The sequence below is a fragment of the Ictalurus furcatus genome, chromosome 1, assembly GCF_023375685.1.
Source record: "Ictalurus furcatus strain D&B chromosome 1, Billie_1.0, whole genome shotgun sequence".
In the NCBI taxonomy this organism is placed as follows: domain Eukaryota; kingdom Metazoa; phylum Chordata; class Actinopteri; order Siluriformes; family Ictaluridae; genus Ictalurus; species Ictalurus furcatus.
In genome coordinates this window covers 22,559,068-22,584,362 of record NC_071255.1, presented here as the reverse complement: position 1 = coordinate 22,584,362, position 25,295 = coordinate 22,559,068, and the positions used below count along the sequence as shown (strand labels likewise).

The window sequence follows — 25,295 nt, the reverse complement described above, 5'->3', positions numbered from 1 at the left end:
AGAAAGAGAAAGAGTAAGAGAGAGAGACTGAGTGAGGAAAATAAAGTGTAAAACAAGGACACACACTGTCATTGATGCAAAGCACCACTCTTACACAGCATTGCGGTGCATTTTTGGCCTTTGCTGATCACCACAGCTCAATTAAAATACACAGATGTGAGCTGAATATTGGGGGGGAATAGTTCTACATTAGTTCACTGAAGCCTGTCCTTGCTCAAATGTGGAAGCTGTTATAATTACAATAGCAACTGTGTAATAAATCTGAAACAGTTACAATAAAGTGAGCTGTTTTGGCTGCTGTGGATGGTTCCACATGGAAACACCCTAAAGATCTACATTTCCCAAAAACAGTTTATGCCCAAGGCCTTTGCTTCAGTGTATACTGTAAGCTCATGTGGATACTGTAGATTTGTACAGAATAACTGCTGCTGTAATCATAAACACTGTCCTGTGCTCATTCCAGAACCCCAGCAAAATTCTCACACTGGACATCCTTTCAGCACACTTAGTACTCTTTGCCTTTACTCTCCTGTAGTGATTTATAATCCCATTATCCTGTGTCACCCAGAAGACGATGGATTCCCTTTTGAGTCTGGTTCCTCTTGAGGTTTCCTCCTCATGCCATCTCGGGGAGTTTTTCTTGCCAATGTTGCCTCTAGCGTGCTCATTAGGGACCTAAATATAAATCTACATCCGGAGTTCTGTAAATCTGTTTTGTGACAAGGTTTATTAATATAAGTGCTATGCAATACAAACTGAATTGAATTGTTTCATCTTTCTGTTTATTGCAAACTGACAGCTCTGTATATGCATTCAATATTTTATTCATGTTATATTACAATTTCTTGGTGATCGACTTTAGTGTATTTATTACATTCTTTACTTTGTGTCATTATATTACATATATTATATTCACACGAAAAGTGAGTTAGCCCTAACAAACTAGCTCAGTAAACATTCTTAGCTCTTATTTAACTCTGACAGAGTTACAGTATCTTATATCTGATGTTATTAATTACAGTTACTGTATCAATAAATCAGATGTACCTTGTTTCAGGCCTTCTACTTTATTCATTCATCTTTAGTAACCACTTTATTCTGGTCAGTGCTACAGTGGATCCGGGGCCTGTCCTGAGAACACTGGACATGATGGGACTTCAGTCCATGCACACACACATTCACACATCCATCACACCTAGGGGCAATGTCGAGTTTCCTAGTACTACACACACATACACACACACACACTTGAGTTTGTTCATCAGATCCTGTTTTTCAGACTAGTGTGTTTATTGTAGTTTCGTTACTCCCAACAATGACGCACACAAAAGCTACTTGACTAGAAGCGCCCCCTGGTCTTCCAACTGTTTTCCACGTGAGTGAGCGAGTGTTTGACAAGGCAGTGCCACAAGGAGCTTTCCATCTAACAAAAACTACCCAAGAAGACAAAAACGCCAAACCAATCACTGTGCATAATTATCCTACCATCATACCAACAGTGACCAGGTTTATGAAGATCATAAATACAAGTGGATTACTCATGGTTGAATTATCGTCTTCAACATTAATATCATACTCATGTACTGGGATATTACAGCAATTTTGTAAAGAATTATAGTACTGTGGTACAATAGAGAATTAACTCAACTTTAAGAATAGTAGCTTCAAAATCATCAAATTGAGACCAAGCACTATTTATTTAAGTAGACTGTGAAATTAAACATACGCTAAGAACAAAGGGAGGAAGAAGAAAAAAGAAAGATGAAGATGACCGACTACTACTACTACTACTACTACTACTAATAATAATAATTAAAAAGAACAACAACAGCAATAATAAATACAAACTGCTTGGATCCCTAGCTGTACATTACATACCATGGAATCACTTCTACCTAGAGATGCACGATACTAAATTTCTCAGCCGATACGGATTATTCAGTGATATCAGCAGATACCGATAATCGATACCGATAGTTCTGCCTTTTATGCCTTCCTTTAAATTAATAATAATTAATTTCACAATTCTGAAGGAAATGCAAATAAAAACTTTATTCTCTCCATTTCAACAAGTTGTTTCACAGTAACGGGTCTCATAAACACATTACTCAAATTAACATTAACATTAACTAAATTCTGAAGATTAAATTAAGATTTCTTAACTTAATTAAGTCAAGTTTCTTGACTGTTGGAACTAAAAAACCTCCTGTTAAGCTCACATTCACTCACCACAAACAAAAGCATTTCTACTTCATCATTGATATCAAACTGGTAATATATAATATAAACTTTTTTATATATATATTAACATTAACTGGATATGAAATATACTACTCTACAAATATATTTTTCTGTGCAATATATACTTTGTCAACTCATCTTCATTTAAATCTTTCAACAGTGTACTGGCACTTTAATTCAGCTCGAGCAACATCGCAAAAAAAAAAAAAAAAAAAAAATTTGACTCGACGCTGAAACCCCCGCTTCACTGCTGTAGCGTCCGGTGTAAAATTTTGCAAGTACAGTTCTTAGGGAGTTTAAAAACTGCAGTTTTGTCGTCATTCCACACAAGAGACATCTTTACACACAGAACGAAATCGATGTTTTCCCGCCCTCTTTTGATTGACAAGATATAATTGGCCCCGATCATTAAACTATCGATGGCCGATAGCGTGAAAAATAGCCTTTATTGGCCGATACATCAGTGCATCTCTACTTTTATCACAAGTTTCACACAACACTTAATGTAATTACCGATAATGTAGTCACTTTAATGCTAGTGGTTATAAAATGGTGCATGCCATTCCCATAGTTAACAGCATCTTAGGGCTGTGCAATTAATCAAGTTTTCGATTTCAATTTTGATTATGGCCTCCGACGATTATGAAAACAAAATAATCGCAATAAAATGATTATTGTGCCACATTCCATTTTTGCAATGTTCTCGTTTGGTCTTTTTAAAAACCGTGCACCATTTTTCTTTACAGCGGTGCGCTTTCGCCAATCCCTAAAAGGCCAAACTCACTCCCTGCCAGGCTGTGGCATTTTTAGTTCAGCTCAAGCCAAGATGACAGAAAGGGAGCCTTTGGTCGACAAGAAAGAGAAAACCATTTCAGCCGTTTGGAAACAATTTGGTTTCAAGGAGTCCGATGTGGAACAAAAAGAAATAACATTTGGTATCGTTGGAAAGCTCGTTTCCTCTAGCATCATGACAGCTGGTCTAAATACGGTCATTTCCTTTCTAGAGCTAACACAGAAACTACAGGCTGATCTAAACCAGAAGACAGAATTTCTTTGTCTAAGGAAGTTTAAAGTTAATTTCTGTGTTAAATTCTGATGCTAATCGCCGAAATGTGTCACGTGACGTGCTCTGCTAGCTTTGCTTGATTTATTTAATTAAACAAATTTATTACATTTTTGTTATATATATATATATATATATATATATATATATATATATATATATATATATATATATATATATATGTATATTTTACAAACTTTTATATTCAAGGAACTCCACTGTTAAAAATACAATAAAAAGTTGTTTTTTTTTAAAGGTCAATAAATGCATGAATTCAAATCCAAAGTCAATGAATAATCGTATTTAATAATCGTGTTCTCAATATTGACCAAAATCATCGTGATTATGATTTTTGCCATAATCGAGCAGCCCTACAGAATCCTAGAGACAATACTCACTCTTACTCAGTAAGTAGGATTTAACTTCAGTTAATAACGAATGAGGCTATAAAAATATACAGAGGTGTGACAGAGAAGCATGTGGGAATGGCAATGACTTCCACTGGGTTAAAAATGAATGAACTTCCTGTTTGTTACGACAACTTGCCAGTGATGAGCAGCTTTAATTGTTGATGATGAATGTTTATCTAAGTTTTTTTTTTCTTGAGTGTTTATGTAACTGAAACAGCTACTGCATCTAACTGAAAATAACTACACAAGAATTGTTGGAGGGAATTCCAGGCCATACTTTGGGAAACCACGCTGACTCTAAAAATATGCATCAAATGGGGATTTCCCACTGAACTGAAAAGAAAAGAAGACATTTCCTCATTGCTTACCAAGAAGAGCAGTGGAAACATGTCCAAACATTTTCCACAAGATCTAAACTGAGAGGGAACTGTGGTCATCCTCTGATACCTGACTCTAAACACTGGCACTACTAGATAATTCTTAGATTAAGTCAGATGCACTTCTTTTACATTCATTTATTTATCTTCATTAGCTGCTTTATCTTGGTCAGGTTCATGGTAGATCCAGAGTATTTCCTGGGAACACACTCAGGATGGGACAGCAGTCCAACACAGGGCACCATGCACACTTACTTTCACACAATCATTCAGACCTAGACGCAACTTAGCATAGACAATCCACGTACGGATATATTGGGAGGAATCTGGAGAACTCAAAGGAAACCCACAGAGACACGAGGAGAAAATGTGAAACTCTACACAGACAGTAACCTGAGCTCAGGATCAAACAGAGGACCATGGAACTGTGAGGCAGCAAGGCTATCTGCTGCGCCACTGTGCCGCCCTTCAGACATCTAATTCAAGTAAATTAATATCCGAGTTCCATTAACATATAGAAAGTAAGCTGAATCTGCAACAGCATTCATACTGCCAATAATCGCTCAGGACAAAATTGATCTCACCATTTCTAGTTCATTTTAACCCTCTCACATTCCATCCTAAGCTTAATGGCAAGTTCATTTAAACATTATTTTGGCATTTGTGTATTACTGACTTGGTGCTAGACACATACTTGTTTCTAAGCTGAGTCAAGTCATGTTACCCAAGTAGCTTGCGTTCACAGCTTGGCCACTGGTTGACCTTACTCAACAAGTTTTGTGCAAAATCACAGGCTGCGTATCCTCAATTGTAACTCTTGGCCCTCATCATCACCAAATGTTTATATTCACAAGCTTTGTTCTCTGTGTGCGCACTGGTTCTCTCCTCTCCCTTTACTTCTCCATCTCTATCAATCATGCTCAAAGAGTGTGTTGTTGGTGATAACAGTCAGCTGTGTGCAGGACATTGTGCACCCCATTGTGCATGCCCTGTGGCAGTGACCGTATTGTGTGCGGCTGAATGCGATCTCTGTGGTCATCGGCATCACCCTGCCCGGGACCACACACCACACATCTGCCATACTGTACTCCTCTGCGAGGGGAATTCGCACTTCCGTCACCTTTGTCTTCTGTTTTTCCAACAAGAGATGGGGTTGCTGAAAGACAACAAAGGCTGTGTTGGCATGAGCGACAGGATGAAGCTGCTTGCACACAGGCATGACAGACTGTGGCCTTAGCCGGATCATCCCTTAGAAATTGCTTCTTCCTCACTATTAAGGGTCATATAAAGCACTATAAGGTACCTGATGCAGGTATTTTATTGTCCCACAATATGTTAAGCTCTTGAATTTATCTCAGAAAGGCAGCGGCAACAACATGGGTAGAAGCAATAAATGCTTTCTGCTTCCGAGCGCATCAATGCTGATGCATTTTGACTCCAGCTGTCTTACAAGGAATGCACTGTGGAAATGCATCAAGTGAATATGGTGACAGATGGTGATTGCAATAAATGGTGTAAAAGATTTGACTGGCGGCAGCAAAACACCACCTTGTTAATGTTCTGTGGGTATTTGATTTGAACAGGTTTCCTGTTTGTCAATATAAGAGACATAATTCCAGTCAAATTGTGCAAAAGATAACAGCTAGATAACTAAATAAGTGCATGAAACTGCAATGAAACCAATTCAAAAGACTAATGGTGGCTCTGTGCACTTATTCAGACCTGAACCCACAGAAAGAACAGTTGGTATGACTGTTGGAAAACTAAAATGTTAGGGTATCAGTCAGACATGGTCAGATGGCTCCCCCCACCCCCCCAGATGTTGCAGCAGCTGAGTGCTCACTTGCTATACTCAAGAAGATGGGGTAACATTCTGCAATATCTGTTTCACCTCCTAATGACTTCTGTTACTTAGGGATTCCCTGACCTGCTATTATGCAATTGCTTATGTAATACCTTAATTCAGAGTAGGGTTGCATTGCTACTGTGTTCATTTACTCGTATAAAAAAAAAGAGAACACTCAGATAGCAACATCTGATACTCTGACATACGTGATATATGTGACCATATAACGTAAACATAGTGTACAATGCCTCGTTAATAAACTGACATGAAATTTCAGCGATCTGAACATATACAGTATCATGATTTATGATGGAAATCAAAGCAAAACACAATGCAAAGTCTGCTCTGTGAAATGATCAAGAAAATGAAATACAGCATCTTCCTACACTACAAGAAACCTGAGAAAACAACTTAAACATGTAACACGGCACATGGATTTCATTTCATGGCAAGGTGAGAAAAACGTCTACAGACAAACCTAGGTGAGTGAAAATAAAACCTTTTACCCAGTATACTGTACTTGATGATCACTATCAGTCACTGACAATGAAATGTACTTTACTTACAGCTGAACAGAAGTGGAACAAAACCTGCTCTTCCTGCAACCCTAATTTATCCAAGGTAACTTGGTACCAAAAAAAAAAAAACAAATTAAAAAGTTTGATCCTGCTTTGGAGTCATAACTGTAAACACTGGATTAACTGTACACTGAAGTCTGTGGAGTCAGGTAGCCAGCCTGTTTTAGGATATATTAGGAAACACTTGCATAAGAGCTAATGCATAATGCACCAAATCTCTCAGGAGTGCCAGAAAGTCACTACCCTATCAGGCTGTCATGCTATATCACAAGCCTGTCAAAATGGTTAATCCTCAAAGAAATGGAGTGGTGTGTGTTGGGGTGTTTAATAGTTGTGCTAACTACAGAGGCAAGTAGGGTTGCACATTCTCCCAGCCTCCATACAATAGCCTAGTCTCTCCACTGTTTGTGTTCCCTGACAGAGGGAGTGTTGGGGGCTTGTTTTCAGAGTTCACAAGATACAGGAGTCCTTTGTCTGCTCTCACATCGCCACACAGTCTCACTCAAAGTGCGTGGCCTTAGGGTGGCGTTGTGAAAAGCAAAAATAGGCCCCATCCTGAATGAATAAACATCAACACCTGAAGAGGCAGCAACCTCCACAACCTATTCACACTCCCTTTCATTGTGGGCAAGGGAATCATAACTGTCCCACCACACTCAATTTCCAGCATTCAAGCCAACAACTATTTCACTTATGACCCTTTTCTCTCCAACAACGGGACACTTCTCCATAATTACTCTTCATTGTGTGGTGACAGAATGATGCATAAGTTGTTATTAAATGTTTTGATAGCATTGTTGGGCATGTAACATGGTTATGCATGCTCTGAAGGGGGGCGACAGGCTTGGCTTGCCAAATGTTCATATCAAATTTTATGAGGGACGTTTATGTTGTTTTGGCAGAATGCTGAACTGTAATTTAGACTAAATTATTGGTCTTGGACTCTGCAGACAGGCACACAGATGGAATATATTTTTGTGCTGGTTTCCCAGAAAACTCAAGGATCTGTAAAAAGTGTTAAAGGTACAAATGAACTCTTAGAAAAACATTTGCATGGGGATTTCATGTGTGTAAGCACAGAAGAGCAGAATGATAGAGTCTAGAGGAAACTTGTAACAGAAGTAGGCCTGAAGAAAAATCCACAGCTCGATTCAGCATTCAGGTTACATTGTTTGTCAGGTGTAAGATTACAAGAGAGTGATTGACAACTCTGAAAACTCACCCTGTTGCCTTACTCCAGTGCTGAGACTGCTTTCCATCCAGTACAACAAAGACCAGAAAGAACAGAACATTCAGAACATGACTAGTAAATTGCCATGCACAGATACACCCACTCATACAGTAAGCTTCACTGAGCTGTCTCCTAATGGACTTCTCGATGCGACTCCTTTGTTTTCTTTTATAGGAGATCAATACATTTCTTCTTTGGGCCAGACATCTGATCCCATAAAGCACTGACAGACCTCCCCTTCTGTGATCTCCCTGCACTGCATTAAATCCAACTCTTATTCTCTTATACTCTCCAGGGTAGGGCATGGCAGTTATATAAATAATAATAATAATAATAATAATAATAATAATAATAAAACACAGATGTACAGTTTTAACATTAATGTGGTTCATTCAGAGTTCAGGACTCTTGGCAGTTTAAAAACTGTGAGAGACTGTTGCTGTCATTCAATCGCAACTCTGGAGAACCTCTGAGTATAGTAAGTGCGAATTTGATTTATGAACATCAGTGGCATAGGCTAATATGACAATAAATCATGTACAGCCCCAACTCAAGCAAGAGGTAGTATGAGTTCACACTTAGTTGAAAATGTTATTCAGAGGAGAGAAAAAAAAAATCTCTCTCCACTGATGCCCTATTGATTATGAAGGCCAAGAAAAGCTCTGGCTAGGAAAATAATGAGGCTAACCTGAAGAGCCTGATGGAGGAATAATATGAGAGCAAAGTACAGAGAGCTCTGAAGAGGAGACGAGGAAAAAAAAAGAAACCATGTTTGGTATGAAAAAGTCAAATAGAAACTACCAACTGTCATCATGATACTCATCATAAGAATCTGAGGATATGAGCCAAAAGTCAGAGGGTTAGAACAAGGAAGTAGAAAAGAAAAAAAAAGAAAGAGGGTGTGACGTGTCATACGCTAGAAGAAACAAGATATTAATAGAAAGAGGAAGTTCCATATTTAGAAACCACCCACGAATCTCTTTAAGCCTACTCATTTTGCTGTCACTATGTGGCAGATGAAACTCAAAGGAAACCACGAAGCAACAATGCTACATTACTTCTATCAACAAAGGCACGACCTACATGTATCGGAAGTGGTCACAGAGGCAGGTAGTTGGTGTGACACAAGAAAGTGCATGAAGCGAGGGGGCGTGACCGTGAGTCTGCTTTCACACACTGTGGGTTGAATGTTCAAAAGAACTGCTGCTTGCTTTTTGAAAAAGCGAAAGAAAAAAGAGCTCACTCGAAGAGGATATATGAAATTGTGGCACTGAATAGTTGGCTATCATTGGACCTGACTTGCAGGCATTGTTTCCATGATGCCATTAGAAAAGTGTTGGTAACTAACGGGTAACTCCAGGGCAGGGGTTCTCAATCTTTTTTGTCCAGTGACCCCATTTTAAAAGCCAAAATTCTTATGACTACTGCTCCCACCAAAAGTAATTAATTCTCATAGTTACAATTAGTAGAATTATAATAAGTAAAATCATTTTAAATTCAAAGCACACTATTGTACATAATTGCCCAATACACAGAATGAAATGTAACTTTCTTCAACTAATTTAAAGATTAAAATTGATCTTACAAAATCAATATAAAAAACACATAGCACATCATTTAACTCTAATATATTAAAGAGGGACAGAGGACAAGGAGACTAAGCTGCATGCTCATCGCATCTAATCTCATCTTGACTTTTACATACAACCTACACCGCTACTTTGATTTGATATGTCTAGGTGTTAGAAAACGACACCAACAGTTGCACTAGTCGGTTTAGTCAGGTTCATATACTGGAGTTCATATAATATTGTCATGAGCATAAAGATAGTTTTATACCAAAAGCAAATGTTGGGGCACGGAGCACTCATTTCTGTGCTTTCTTGCACTGGTAAGAGTAAACATAACATTCAAACATCAGTAAATATTATAAACATGCATTACCAGTACTGTATATACTATATCACCACATACGGTTTGTTAAACCAGAGTGCAGATTTTAAACAATGCCAGAGCTCAGGCTATTACAGTCGGCTACAAACTGAAATATCGTTGTTTCAATTATACCCTGCAAAATATAGCATTAATACTGAACTTTGTAGTATTTTTTTGTTCGCTAGAAACTATGAACCTATTTTTATTTTATTATTTTTTTAAATATGGCATAAAGCCCACTTCAATTTACATGAAAACATGGTGGAGTTTGGTTCTTAAGAGGAGCTCCAAATTGAATGAAGCCTAAATTTTAATAATAATAATAATTAAAAAATAATAATAATAATACTAACAGCCTATTAATATTAACATTACAATACAAATAATAAATACTGATACTATATTAAATATTCCATAAATCAAGACTTACAACTACATTAGTATTATAACTATGTTATAAATAATGGTTGGTAATCTCCTGCGACTCCATCCACAGCTCAGGCGACCCTACATGGGGTCATCACCCAAAGCTGGAGAACCTAAGCTTTAGTGCCAGGTGGCAGGTGAAGAGCAGGCCACTGTGACACAAGACACGTTTTGTTTTGTTTTTTACCTTTCTCGACCCACACCTCCACTATATAAAAAACACAAGGGGTAGCAGAGGGCGAACATGCAACACTGCTCAACTGCATACAAAAAACAAGAACAGGCTGTAGGGTGTGAGCCAGCTTCCACCCACAAACACCCCACCCTGCTGGGCACTCAGAGGCCCTGCTAAGTGGCAAGCATACTCACACCAAAGCCAATTTATCCACTCTGTCACCTCTGCCATGCCTACAAGCACCTCCATTCATACACATGCCGGAGAGCTTGCAGTCAGGTCCCTGAGTGACTTTCTGCAGCAGTGGCTAGCATGTACTGTAGCACTGAAGCAAGCTTTGAGTAATGTTCTTGTGTGTCTTTGAGTAGCTCATATGTGTATCTATATGTGATCTGCCATAATTTGCATCAAGTAGGTACACATGGCATCACATACACAAGGTCCTTCTGTTCTCGAACAATGACCTTGATTGTTTAAAACACATGATTAATAAGTCTACACATTGCAAAAGCTTGTGTTGGTTATTAAATGAGACTTTATTTATTATAATGATGTTGATAGAGATAATATCACCTCAATGGGAGCAATTCACGCAGAAATTGATGACTTAAAAAAAAGTGATGAAGATGAGATATACAGTACTGTGCAGAAGTTTTAGGCACCCTATCTTTTTTAGTACAAACTTTGTTATAGATTTTTATTTTATGACTTCTACATTATCAAGTCAGTACAAAAACATTTTAGATTCCCAAACATTAGTTTTCTAGCACAAAATTAAATGTTATAGAAAAATGATTGTAAGTCAGTAAAGAAAGCGGTATATTACGTAAGAGACACTTTTCAGACAAAAAAAAAAAGCACAATGAGGGCTGCTGGGTTTTGCTGCAAAAATAAGACGCAATTGTGACAGTCAAAGTCTCCAGAAGAACCATGTCTGGTTCTGCAAGATGCTCAATAAAACTTACAGCTCATTTCCTTATAAAACTGCACTAATTGTACCAGAGACTACTATTTTAATTTTTTGTCACACCAAACATTGACTTTATTTCATTTACTACTGTTTACTGCTCTTTACAGTATTTTAATTATTTTGAAGGCATCTTTGCTCTACAGCATTTCTTTGCATGTGCATAAAACTTTTGTACAGTACTGTACCTTTATTGATCCTCTGTAGGGGAAATTGAAGAAACTGATTCATTCATCTTCCGTAACTGCTTTATCCTGATCATGGTCAAAGTGAATCCTGGGAACACCCTGGAGGGGACACTTGCACATACACATACGCATGCACATACACACACACCTATGGGCAACTTAACATATCCAGTCCACGTATGTGCATTTTTTGGAAAGCGAACCCAGAGGAAACTTATGCACACATGGAGAGAACATAAGTCCTCACAGAGAGTAACCCAAGCTCAAGATCGAACCAGGGACCCTGGAGCTGTGAGACAGCAATGCTGTGCAATTGTGCCACCAAGATGATAAGATGCCAGTGGAAAATATTGGAAAACAGCAATCTGCCTTCTTCAGAAATCTCATAGTCCCATAATTCTCATTACATAAACTTCAGAAATTAGACTGAATGAGCCTTAATTCAATTCCACATTAAGACATATGGGTGGCTCAGCTTTATATTCATGCTTGCGAATCAAATCTGTTTTTGCAGCAAGGCCTCCTCTGACAGAAGAGGTTATTTCTGTTCTCCTGCAGGTCTCCTGGCTCACTATTACAGCATGCTAGTAAAGAGAGATGGCAAAGCACAGGGACTACACCATTCCTGTGCTCTACTAGTTTCTCTATGGGGAGCACAAAACAAACAACACACACACACACAAAGTAAAATAAAATAAATATTATAGTGTAACTGTTGTAGGACTGCAGGATCTTAGTGGTTTCACTTTATTAAGATGACCACAAAAAACTACACATTTACAGTTGTCTACGGAAGAAACATCATACAAAGCACATTGTAAATGCATAAATATGTCAATATGAATCGCATAAATGTATAAAACCTAGAACGGTTGGTGACTAGTGTAAGAAGAGAGATACTTGGTTTACATATGTCTGAATTGTTTAATACACAGCATTTGTCCCACCTCATGCAGTTCTAGCTGTGCTAAGAGTTTGTTTTGGCTTTACTTTGTTCACCAATTTCACAGCAAGCCACATGAGGTCAGCTACAGGGAATACACTGCAATGGTGAAATAAACAGGACTTCACTGGGGATCTAGCCAGTGTCAACACCTATATACTGCTTGGCAACAAAGTGCTAAGTCCAGCAAACAAAGTGCAAACACGTCACTTCTTTGGTCCATATCCTCCAAGAGGCAGAAAAAGAAAAAAAAAATATTGAATGGCGTGATATACATATGGCAGAGGGAAGCTTCGGCCATATCCACAAGATATCCAGCTCGCTGTGACACTTAATATGTCAGTAATAATGTACTGGGGATGTGCTAAGGGACTGTGGGGGCTCTCGGTTACAAATGCAACTGGCCCACTTTCCTCCGTCACATGGAAAGAAGTGTGTCAGAGGAGCAGGCGCTAACTCGCCGCTGATCTGAAATCAGGACAGAATGGACACGAGGGATCCAGACACACACCCACAAAAACAGGTGCCCCCCCCACAGACACAAATACAAGCCCACACACCCTCCCACACACACTGCAAGGGGATGTGCAAATTGGAAAACACCAAACAGGTACTTAACACCAGTTCTGCTCTATAATGCAACTTATATAACACATAAATTGGACATTTCAATGGATGACTGAGGCTGAGACGAATAATGAGGTCATGCAACTGCTCCAGTGAATTAACATGTTCTTTTTATGCATGCTGACAGGGAAAACAGGGAAACTGCATATCTGCACACCATGCCACACGCGTCAATGTGAAATTACAACGGTTGGAAATAAGTGAATCTGAGGTCACATGACCCTTGTCAGGGGGGATTGGTACCCTGCTCTGGCAGCTGTCATCAGCTCATAAAAATCTGGTGAAGGGAAATCTGACCCTGCATAGAGCGTCCATGCCCCCTCCCTGCAGGTCTCTTACAAACCTTCTTCCCTTCCAGTCCTTCTGCCCGAGTCCAAGTCTTTCCAAGAGCTCACTGAAGAAGTCCCTCGAGGGCATGTCTCTAATGAAAGTGCTGGAGAACACATTTCCCCTAGCTGGATGCTCTAACTGATCACTTACTCAGAACCTATACAAATGGGACAGGAGACTCTTTTCTAACGAAAAATTTTAACGAGGCTTTTAGACTTAAGGCACCTCACAGAATGGGAAATCAAAAAAAGCAATATAAATCGCATCTGATATGAAAAGCTCAAAAACAATGAAACAAAATAAGAGCGTCATGCTGCAAATCAAGTGCAAATAAATGTACAAATATTTACATGTAGGAATGTTTCCTACAGATACAGTAGATGATGACTGGTCACCCTGTCTAGGTAAACTGACAACAGCCCAAGTATTTTTGTCCATTATGCTCATTAATATATCTGTGCTAAAGGGGGTCTTTTGTTTATTCAAAACTATTGTTTCAAAAACTTTGAGAACCTCCGCTCTAGACAGTCGACATTGCTTTTCATCATTTACTATTTCCATCTCATAAAAGTCAGACTGCATTGGGGGAAATCCTAGTTTAGAACACCACAGTTATGTGTAGAACAAGTGAAGTGTAATCTATGACTCATTTAGTAAATACCAAAATTCCATTTAACACAATTTTTAAAAAGGTGAAGACTTGGTTCATTTTAAATACTCTATAATTAGGAATAGGTATAAGTGAATTGAAAAAATGTTTATGATTTTTTTTTTATGATTAGAAACAAGCAAAACTGGAAAAGACTTAGATTTGTACAACTGTATGATTGTGTTTTTCTACTGAATATTCAAAAAAGAAGAACTGGCCCAAAGAAGAACCAGTGAAATTTTATTCAGAGATAACTGGAACAGATTACTGGAGAGAAAAAAAAAGACTGTCATCATTACAGCACAAACCGGGACTTAAGTTAAACATAAAAGAAGTGCTTCAATTAACATTGCTACTTTGACTGTTCGACCTCTTGGGTAATCACTGATCATTAGCATTTTGCTTATACTGTAGGTTCAACTGATTTACCCTCCAGGTGTCCACACATTTAATAATCAACTAAATATTTTTACATATTTTAATATTCGTCCTTATTTTACTGCTATTCTGAAGCGTCTGTTTCTTGTTTTAACTTTGTTTGGTTTTCGATTTACTAAGATCTCAAAACCTCAAGTGTCCAGGGTTCAATGCTGAGCTTGGCTGACTGTCTGTGTGGAATTGCCCATGTTCTCCCCATGTTTGCGTGGGCTTCCTCTGGGTTCTCTGGTTTCCCTCCACCTCTCAAAAAACATGTCAGCTGGTAAACTGACTAAAATAAATTGCCCCTTAAGGGTGCGTGAGTGCTCATGGTGCCCTACAATGGACTGGCATTCCATCCACGGTGTATTCCTGCCTCCTGCTCCGTGTTCCCAGGATAGGCTCCAACGCAACCCTGATCTGGACAAAGCCGCTACTGAAAGTGAGTGAGAAGTAAGTGAAGATCACAAATGAGCACTAATCCATTAAACTGTGTGTGTAGTAAGAATAACTTCCTGAATAACAAAGTAGGGAGATGAAACAATATATAATTCAAGTTTCTGTGTGGCTCAGTAGCGGCACCGAATTCAGATATCGACAAGACAAGAGAAACTGAAATTCAAAATGACGATTAAAGTTGGTTTCAATTATGATATTAAAACAAAATAAAAAAGTGTAGACATGAGTGTGGATTCTGGTAATGATGGCTCAGTTCAAATCAGAAGTGAACATGCGGTGAAAATCTAATATAAACCCAAGTTTACCATGGCAAACTGATGATTTTTTAAAATTAATTATTTTACTTCTCGTTGTTAAGACTTGATGACACTAAAAACCAACAAACTAACTAAGCTATAATCAGCTGTGCCTGAGGGGTCTACACCAGGCCAATACGCCCACCTGTGTCTACATCACCTAGTTCACCATGCTGCTGTGGAGATTTAGCACATGTCTGAAAGATGTACAAAAGCAACACTCTCCTCACTTTACATATCTCACTTTTGTATTTAATTTTTTTTTTTTTTAAGCAAACTGAAGTAGAGCTCTGAAACCGTCTGTGACATTCTGTACAAGAGTGTGTGTGTCAATGTGTGTGTGTGTGAGCAGCATCATGAAAAAGGCTTGCAGAGCTCATAGTAACACAGCTGTGCCATTCACCCTTGGGCATCGTGTCTAAAGCTGCATCAGATAGTGTTTTTTTAGAGGAAGTTCTGATTAGAAGCAGTGAATAGCCACTGAGCATGATGCCCTCCTAGATTACAGTATACACCTCACACAGTGACATCCACTGTTACAGTGGCACGACTCTGAGCCCTTTATTTTAAAGCTGTCATAAATTTTTAATTACCGCACATCTTGGTTTGAGAAAGACAAGGAATTAATATACTGGATACGTACAAGAATCCTCAAATTAAATTTGATACTTTTAAAGATTTTGCACTTCATGGAGAGTAATGGACAAACTACTAGCCCCTGTGACTGGGACATGTAGAATTTGTGCCGGGTTGTATGGGGGGGGGGACCCTACTCCTTTTTGACTTTTGCAAAACAACAATTTTCACTTGTTGTGCACGTTTATTTTAATGTAATGCACTTCATGGTGTTGCAAAGCACCTTTGTATCTACAGTGTGCGCTTTCTCCCTCAAATATATACATACATACATACATACATACACATATATATATATATATATATATATATATATATATATATATATATATATATATATATAATACATATACACACATATATAATACATATATACACATACAGTGCTGTGAAAAAGTATTTGATTTCTTCTGTTTGTGTGCATCTCATACTAAATAGTTTCAGATCTTCATACGAAACACTACATAAAACAAAGGTAACCGGAGTAAACACACAATATATTTTTTATTTATTTATTTTTACTGAAGCAAAAATAAGTTATCCAAACACCTATCACCCATGTGAAAAACTAATTGCCCCCTTAAACTTAAAATCCGGTTGTGCCACTTTTAGCAGAAATAACTACAACCACTTCCGATAACTGGAGATCAGTCTTTTACTTACTTCTAGGACTAGGACTTACTCCTATGCTTTGGATCATTGTCTTGCTGCATAATCCAGTTGTGCTTGAGTTTCAAATTACAGACTGAAGACCGGATATTCACCTTTAGGATTTTCTGCTAGAGAGCAGAATTCATATTTCCCTCAATTGTTGCAAGTTACCCAGGCCCTGAAGCAGTAAAGCATCCCTATGCCTGACCATAGGTATGATGTTTTTTTTGTGGAATTCTAGGTTTGGTTTACACCAGATGTAACGGGACCCCTGTCTTCCAAACAGTTCCACAAACAGCCGAGTGGGCGGCTGTGGATCAGGTGGTAGAGCGGGTTGTCCACTAATCGTAAGGTTGGCGGTTCGATTCCTGGCCCACGTGACTCCACATACCGAAGTGTCCGTGGGCAAGACACTGAACCCCAAGTTGCTCCCAATGGCAAGTTAGCGCCTTGCATGGCAGCTCTGCTACCATTGGTGTGTGTGTGTGTGTGTGTGTGTGTGTGTGTGTGTGTGTGTGTGTGTGTGTGTGTGTGAATGAAACACCGTGTAAAGCGCTTTGGATAAAAGTGCTATATAAGTGCGCCATTTACCACTTTCAACTCATCAATCCATAGAACATTCCCACAAAAGGTTTGAAGATCATCAAGGTGTGTTTTGGCAAAATTCAGAAGAGCCTTAATGTTCTTCTGGGTTAGCAGTGGTTTTCACTTCACCACTCTTCCATAAACACATTTTTACCCAGTGTCTTTCTGATAGTGGAGTCATGAACCTTTCTTGATGCAATAGAGGCCTGTAGGTCCTTTGATGTTGTCCTTAACTCTTTTGTGACTTACTGGATGAGTAGTTGCTGTGCTCTTGGAGGAATTTTGGAAAGTCAGCCACTTCTGGGAAGATTCACTACTGTGCAGAGTTTTTCCATTTGGAGATAATGGCTCTCACTGTGGTTCTTTGGAGTCCCAGAGCCTTTGAAATAGCTTTGTAACCCTTCCCAGTCTGATGTATTTCAATCACCTTCTTCCACATAATTTCTGGAATTTCTTTCAACTTTGGCATAGTGTGTTACTTGGTAAGACCTTTCAACCAACTTCATGCTGTTGTAAAAGTTCTATTTAAGTTTTAATTTATTGAACAGGTCTGGCCGTAATCAGGCCTGGTTGTGTCTACTCTAGCTGAACCCTATTATGAATGCAGCTTCATAGATTTCAGCAATTAGTAACTACGGGGGCAAATATATTTTCACACAGGCCCAATTGGTACTGGATAACTTTTTTGTTTTTTGCTAATAAATAACTATCATTTAAAAACTGTATTTTGTGTTTACTCAGGTTGCCTTCGTTTTATCTTAAATTTTCTTTTAATTTATGACACAATTTAGTATGAGATATAGACAAAAACACAAGAAATCTGGATGGGGCAAATAATTTTTCACAGCAGTGTATATACTGTACATCATAGAAAGGTCTTCAAGTATTTTTTATCATATTATAGTCTGTACAGGACTTATTTATTTATTCATTTATTACTTCTGGACTGTAATATTCTCATTTACTTTTAATCATTTATTGTTGGTTTTCCACCTTTAGTTGCACCAAAAGATTCTGACTGATGGTAGCATGTGGGTTGGTTAATTACTGTTAATATTTTTATTGTTATGAGGGAATGTTCTGATTCTAAAATAATGCATTTTCATGTTTCATATATGTATGTATATTCCCAATAAATATATCTAAACAAAAAAAAAGGAGTTTTTTTTTGTGTGATTGTTGCGGCCAAAAATCCTTGATTTGCGATGCAATTTGCTGAGCTTTTTGAACTGGCGAAATTGCAATTGAACCAAATTGTTTTGCACAGTCTTTCGCAGTGATTGTTGATAAATGAGATCTTTTAGCTGTACTCGTGTTCGACGTACATGAATCGAAGATGGCTTTGACTGAATGTGCATTTGCAAGCTTGCAAGCTCCTCTGAATATTGCAGAGTTTGCTTGATTTTGTTTTGATTTCTGCAATGACAAAATCACCCATATCTGTTTCGCTTAGTCTATATTGATGGATTTAAATATGAAACTAGCTCACCATACATTATTACATTAGCTACCACTTTTTAAGAACTAGTTTGAAGTGATGATACAACAAATATAAAAATATGTATTAAAATGAGCTATTTGTCTTTTCAACTAAAGTGTGTTTAAAAAGATTTTAAAAAGCAAAACACTTTTTGAAAACATTTCAATTGCATAAGAGGTATATAACATTCCAACAATGACAGATGAAGAATAGAATAAAAAGTTTAAAATCCAAAAAGCATATAAAGAGCAAATGAGCATGAGGATGAGATTGAGAATTCAAGTTATCCCAGACCACAATATTTGATATCCTAGGGCCTCCAGCTCTGACTCATATTCAATAATCTCAGAGGCTCAGTGCAGTAAATCTATAAGAGAAGCTATTGGCTTTCTTACGCTCTGCTATAGTTTCATAAACTCTTCCATCAGTGTGGGGCTGGAATACCAGTGGGGGTCAGGGCCTTTCCCTTCCCACTCTCTGTCCTTTTTCCTCTCTCCTTCTTTCTACTCAGAAATCAACAATCTGTTTCTTTTGAGGTTGGAAAGAGAATATGTTGAACACTAGTGTGTAAAAATTTGCTCAGTCATCAGAAATGTCACGTTGATTGATTACTTTTTGGGCTGAAGTCACTTCATCAAGGCATCAGATTAAAAAATAAAACCACACTTAGCTATTGTATATTGTACGAGCCAGTGGGTAAAAATGTGTGAGTCAGCATTTGATAAAACGCATCTGCTCCTTTTCAAATGCACTCTGTAAAGCCAAATTAACCCACAGCATGTAATGGAATGAAGATTACAACAGTGCAATTAATCATCCTAATATCAGACAGTCAAAGGGTTCCTGCAACCAAAAAACACACACAGGTGTGGGTGAACATACTGTTCTCTATATCTTTTCTTTTAAGCTTATGATGTCAGTGAGAACTAAACCCATGGGAGCTTAACACGAACAACTGTAGTGACTGAATGTGTATCATAGAGGGTTTTAAAAGGCTGAGAGTAAGGTTGTGTCAGAGCTTACAGGCTGAGAGCTGTGGGAATTACAGACTGGCTTGTTTACACCAACTATGAGATCACCCTATGTTCACACTAGCAAGCGACAAAGCAACGATCACGCTATAATGTACCATCGAGACATTGAGCCATAACTTCAGCCAAGCAACAAAGCAACAGCACAACATTTGAATTAGGATCTTCTCAATTCTATGCAAAATTATGTACAAGGAGGTAAAGCAATGAATTTAAATGATTGGCCCAACTGACCCCTTGGACCAATCCTATGGTGTGTGTAGTCCTCAGTTTCTTCAATTCTCTACTCACAATGTTCCCTACAATTAGTTTCCATTTCCTGTTTCACGTACAAAAATTGAAGAAAAAATTAAAACCATGCTTTCATCTTATCCTGTTATAATATGAACTCTCATTAACTGACTATAGAGACATATATAAGGGATGATCCACGGCTAGGTGTGCAGTACACAATTTTAATGCATGACGTGAAGGCAAAGAAACACCCGAGGCGAAGCGGAGTGCATTAAAATCGTGTACCGCACACCTAGCCGTGGATCGTCCTGCTTATTTCCGTGGTCACTTGCCAGCCTTGACAAGTTAAAGCTGTCAGTGATGTTTGTAGTGCAAAATTTGACTGAAAGGATAAAAATAACAGTTAATTCTGGTTAGTTAGTTTATATACGGGACATTAGATCAAGAATGCTGCCTGCTCTAAATCATACACAGAGATAAGGTAGTGCGATAAGATTACATTTATTTAAATTAATTAAATAGAGAGAGAGAGATTGTGCGTGTGTGAATTACCAGAGTCTATGCAGCATCTCTACTAATAATGATTTTAACTACTGTATGCAACTGTGACTGTATGTTACTGAACTGTTGTTTATAGGCAGCGCATTAATTTAGAACGGTGATTAAATGGACTGGAACTACCTGTGCGTTACATGGATTGAACGCACACCTTCCAGCCAATCAGAATCGAGTATTCGGACAGAACATGCGTATTAAAAACAATACACTTTGGAAGGGAGTATCAGAGATGATTGGTGTCTCTGGTGAGCATACATAGATCACTTTTCTTTGCTACTCTGCCAACAAATTAGTGTGAAGCCTAGCACATATCACATAAATCAAACTTAAACACATTTTATATAAAAGTGGTGTGTATAAATTATATAGTGCACTTTAGTTTATACATTTTAGCTACCATTTCTCATCAGAACTAAAGAAAATTGTGGACAGTGCATACCCTTAATCAACAACAGCAGCATTTGCAAGAGGAAAACTACAAGCGACACGAGCAACATGTTACTTTCCAGTGTGAATGTAGGGTCACATACAACCTCATAGGCTCAAGTCATATATAGAAAGAATAGTAAGTATCAAAGTATAATAAGAAGCAGAATGATTGATGTTCCACTAAACCTGACTAAAGTGCACTCTGTAATGTCTCTACGGCTGTCCTACCACAGAGCTACATTCTGAATCAGTGAGTCTCTCTCTCTCTGTCTCTCTCTCTGTCTCTCTCTCTGTCTCTCTCTCTGTCTCTCTCTCTGTCTCTCTCTCCGTCTCTCTCTCCGTCTCTCTCTCTCTCTGCTCCTGAGTTCAGGGTTACTGAATTCAGTTCTAGTTTGTGGTTGACCACTCATGCACATACATCTAGAGTTTATTCAAGCACTACAAATTCTCTCCGCTGTGTGCGGCCCTCTTCCTGTCTGTTTCTATTAAACTGATCTATTAAATGTAAAATATACCAAAGCAAAATGAAAACGGGAACAGTGCAATCAAGTTTTCATCAGGGAGCTGTCGGAGACAAATGTCATCTTGATTTTTAGAAATTGGTCTCAGATCAGTGCAAAACCTCGATTTCTGTGAAGACATGCAACTTAAGCACATGTCTAGCAAGCAATCTACACAACCACCATAGATAGGTAGGGAGCTAAAGAGTGGAGATTGAAGATACAGACAAATTTAGAGAGACAGAAACAAGCCGACAGACAGACAGCTAAATAGACAGACAGATAGAGAAGATAGCGATCGAGAATACCACTCACTTCTGGCAAACGTCTCTGCCTTTTCCGTATCCACTTATCAATCAGACCTGGGGCTTGATGAGGATAATGCTCTTAAATACAATAAAATGTGCAGCACAAGAATGGAAAACACTAAACTGTTGAGTGCTGACACTGAAACTGCTCCACCTTTGAGTGACTGGGTGCTGTCATTATACACTCTTCACACATACTGTATCTTTCCCCAACACCTTACCTTCTTCTACTTGGGGCTGTCTGGAGGCATCACACAAAGCCTGGGTTAAGTATTTTTAGAGAAAGTATGTTTCTTCAGGTACATCTCCACATCCTACAGCAAGCACACAAAGAAAGCCATCATCAGACACTGAGAAAAGTATAGTGTCTATGCAGACCAGATTACACACTGATGTTAGATAATCATTACGGTGAATTCCATGTCTGTTTCGCTGAATACAGCACCCAAATCGAGAAATAATCACCTGAAACATGAGACTAAAAGTGAAACTGATGAGCTTCTGTCTGTTTGCAAAACACTACAGAATGTAAATTGCAGTTCTGCATTCTGGAAATCATGCGGGAGAAACAAAATAGAGCAAAGATCCTCAGAAAGCTTGCCAAACACCAAGCTGACGACCATAACCAGAGTGCATGAATGCATTTTTCACAGCAGCAGCTGATGCCAAAGCCCAGATGCTCTTGTGATTGTACCCTGACTAGTATCAGGGTTTTCCCTGACATAAATTTAAGGTGACCGCACAAGTGGGGTTTTGTCTGTCTGACTGGAACGTGAGAATCCCCCCCCCCCCCTAAACTACCTAAAAAAAAACCTTGTATCTTTATTGGCTTTATCCACTGCGGTGTCAGTTAGAGGATAGAAAACACACAGAGTGATACTTTACGCTCACTTGCCATAACTAAACTGAGCTGACTGCAGATGTGACCTTTCAACTTTTATACCTTTATTACATTCATTCCATTCCTTAATTTATTAGTAACCACTTAATAACATTCAGTGTCATGGGGAATCCAGGAACACCCAGGCCCATGACAGGAATATACCCTATAAAGTATGTGTCTATCACAAAACATACACATACACACACACACACACATACACACACATACACACACACACACACACACACACACACATATACACACACACACACACACACACACACACACATACACACACACAGGCAATTTAAGGGGCTTTCATACTGGCAGTTTAGTCTGAAATGGAGTACGGTTTGCATGAAACATTGGTAATGTGAAAGCGGACCGGGAAGCGCACTGCAGTACCAATTACGCGACTTCCTGTACTAGGTGATCTGAGTACAGTTGCACTGGAACTGTGCTGTGATTGTGTCCCATGAATGTGAATGCGACTCGTATTCGGGTCCACACTTGTTCTGGAAGTAAAGAACCTGCGCGCGTTTTAGCTGATGACCACTGTGATAGGGTGGCACCCTGTCCAGGGTGTCCCCTGCCATGTGCCCAGAATTCCCTGGGAGAGGCTCCAGGCTCCCTGTGACCCTGTTTAGGATAAGCAGTACAGAAAATGGATGGATGTTCATTCTTCTTGGTTCTAACAACATCTTTGTAGATAGTATCGAAACTAGCTAAACTTACAAGTTAACTGTCTCCTTATTACAGAACAGCAAAAGCATCGCTGCTGTTATATTTTTGGATATATCAAACATTTTAATCCTGTAACAGCACAGCAAGTACCAGTGACTGGCTCAGGAGATGCAAATAGGAACGAATTTGTGGAACCATAAAAAAAAACCCACAGATAATGTTGCATAGTCAGAGAAGGGGACATAACATGATCCCTCACTCCCATTGGTAGTCGCCACAATGCTTCTCTTGCCTACTTCACTCAGCTTCACTAGCCCAACCCGGTACAAATTGCTAACAATCTCTTTGCCTGCTGTCGCCAGAAATCGCCAGCTCTTGGAGAAAATGAATCTCGAGCCTCGGTCACATCGAGCCACTGCCAGTGTAAATGCAGAGTTAGCCTTATACACAAAAGGGATTTGAAAGAGTTCTGAGGGAAAATAAAAAGAGTTTCAGCAGAAACACTGCACCAATATAACCAATATATCATTGTAATTTTTAGCATGTAAGAATTAGCTTATTGTGGCCACTTGTCAAAGCAGCAAGAAACTAGCTACAGTGCTGTTGTTGAGAGTCCATTTCAGTTCATTTTAATGAGAAGGGAAAAGTTGGGTCTTGCACAGCTACTCTTTTCTTATGAGCCACTGCAGACATTTAGTGTGTTTCCATGGTTACTGGATAGTCTGTCAGGCTGTATTTCTAACAGTATGCTTCATTTTTTGAACGCTTACTTTTAATGTTTTGCAAAGAGATAAAGATAGAGAGCAGCTAAAGCCAGCCTGTGAACCTAGTGTGACATTTTCTGCACTGAGACTTCATTAACAGAGTAACTCAGACATATTACCATGCGCTCATTAGAAGCGGCACATTTTATACTGTTCAAATGACCATCTACCTTCTCCCAATTTAGCCAACTCCCAATATACTTTACATCTCATGTACAGTTTTATCAGTCCAGGAGAACAAACCCACGCACACTTTGATATGAATTACACCAGTGATTCCCAAACTTTTCCAGGGCAAGGCCCCCCAAATGGCATTATCATTTGACCGAGGCCCCCCTTTTGCAAGATGTCTTTAAAACACATTAAAAATACAGACTTCTGAATATATCCCCCTTTTATTTTTTATTAATAATTACATCTTACATCTTTACATTACATTACATTAGGAATTATATAAATATACAAATATATATATACAAATATATATATATATATATATATATATATATATATATATATATATATATATATATATATATATATATAAAAACCATGCATTTATTTATTTTTCACACCAAATTGTTGAGGCCCCCTGGCGGCCCCCACTTTTGAAAACCACTGAATTAAACTACACCTGTCACCAGTACTGGCTTAGATGGGACATTGCTGTATACTAGCCTGCCTACTAGTCACTTTCAGTTTTTCCTCAAAGATAATTGTCAAATCAATAGAAATTGGTCTCAGATCAGCACAAACATGACTTTACACACAAATAGCACAAAAGGGAAGTGTACAGCATTTATCTCCATCCACTCCTTTTGTCTGAAGCAAAATATAGCATATGTGGGGGCCTCATCTGGCATCTGAGTAGTTAGGAGGCTTGAGCAGTTAGTGGGCACTACAAGAGACCTGAATCATAAATCTGTATGAATGTATTTTTGTAAAAAACACCAGCCGCATGCAGGTTCCAAGTACTGAATGCGGTTAGCAGCAGTTCCACAGCATGAGCTCATATGATGTGTTAACAATGCAGATATGACTATAGCTACAGCTGCACCAAGATGAAGTGTGAGAGAAGCAGAGCAGTGGTGTGAGTGGGTGTTTATTTGTCGGATTGTTTCCCTCCACAAAATCTTTCACTCAGGCATGGTGTAATGTAATATGTTATTGGATCCTGATCTTAATTAAATTACATCAAGTGTTTAAAATCAGGATTTGTAAAATGAGCTCACTGACTGTTAAAAACAAGGAGGTAGTAGTAGTTACTCCTCTAGTCTTAAAGTAATGCCAAGCTGAAAATAAATAAATCTATAAATGGTGGATGCCTCCGAGTCACTCTAAACTTTATAAAATCATCCTTTCTGTAAAACTGTCAATGGCATGACTTTGGATTG

General features: G+C 38.5%; 1 protein-coding gene across 8 annotated transcripts in view; it reads right to left on the bottom strand.

The window, feature by feature from the left end:
• LOC128612420 (transcription factor HIVEP3) overlaps positions 1–25,295 on the bottom strand; it is a 66,945-nt gene that overhangs the window by 22,076 nt on the left and 19,574 nt on the right. For 5 of the 8 annotated variants that reach the window (XR_008386742.1, XR_008386743.1, XM_053632599.1 and 2 more), the window contains exon 2: positions 21,792–21,884. The exons of 2 other annotated variants lie outside the window; for them this stretch is intronic. The gene's annotated coding sequence lies outside the window, so the exon portion shown is untranslated. Of the gene's footprint in view, positions 1–5,158; positions 5,248–21,791; positions 21,885–25,295 lie in introns of all 8 variants that reach the window. One more of the 8 variants, XM_053632574.1, reaches the window with a different exon arrangement.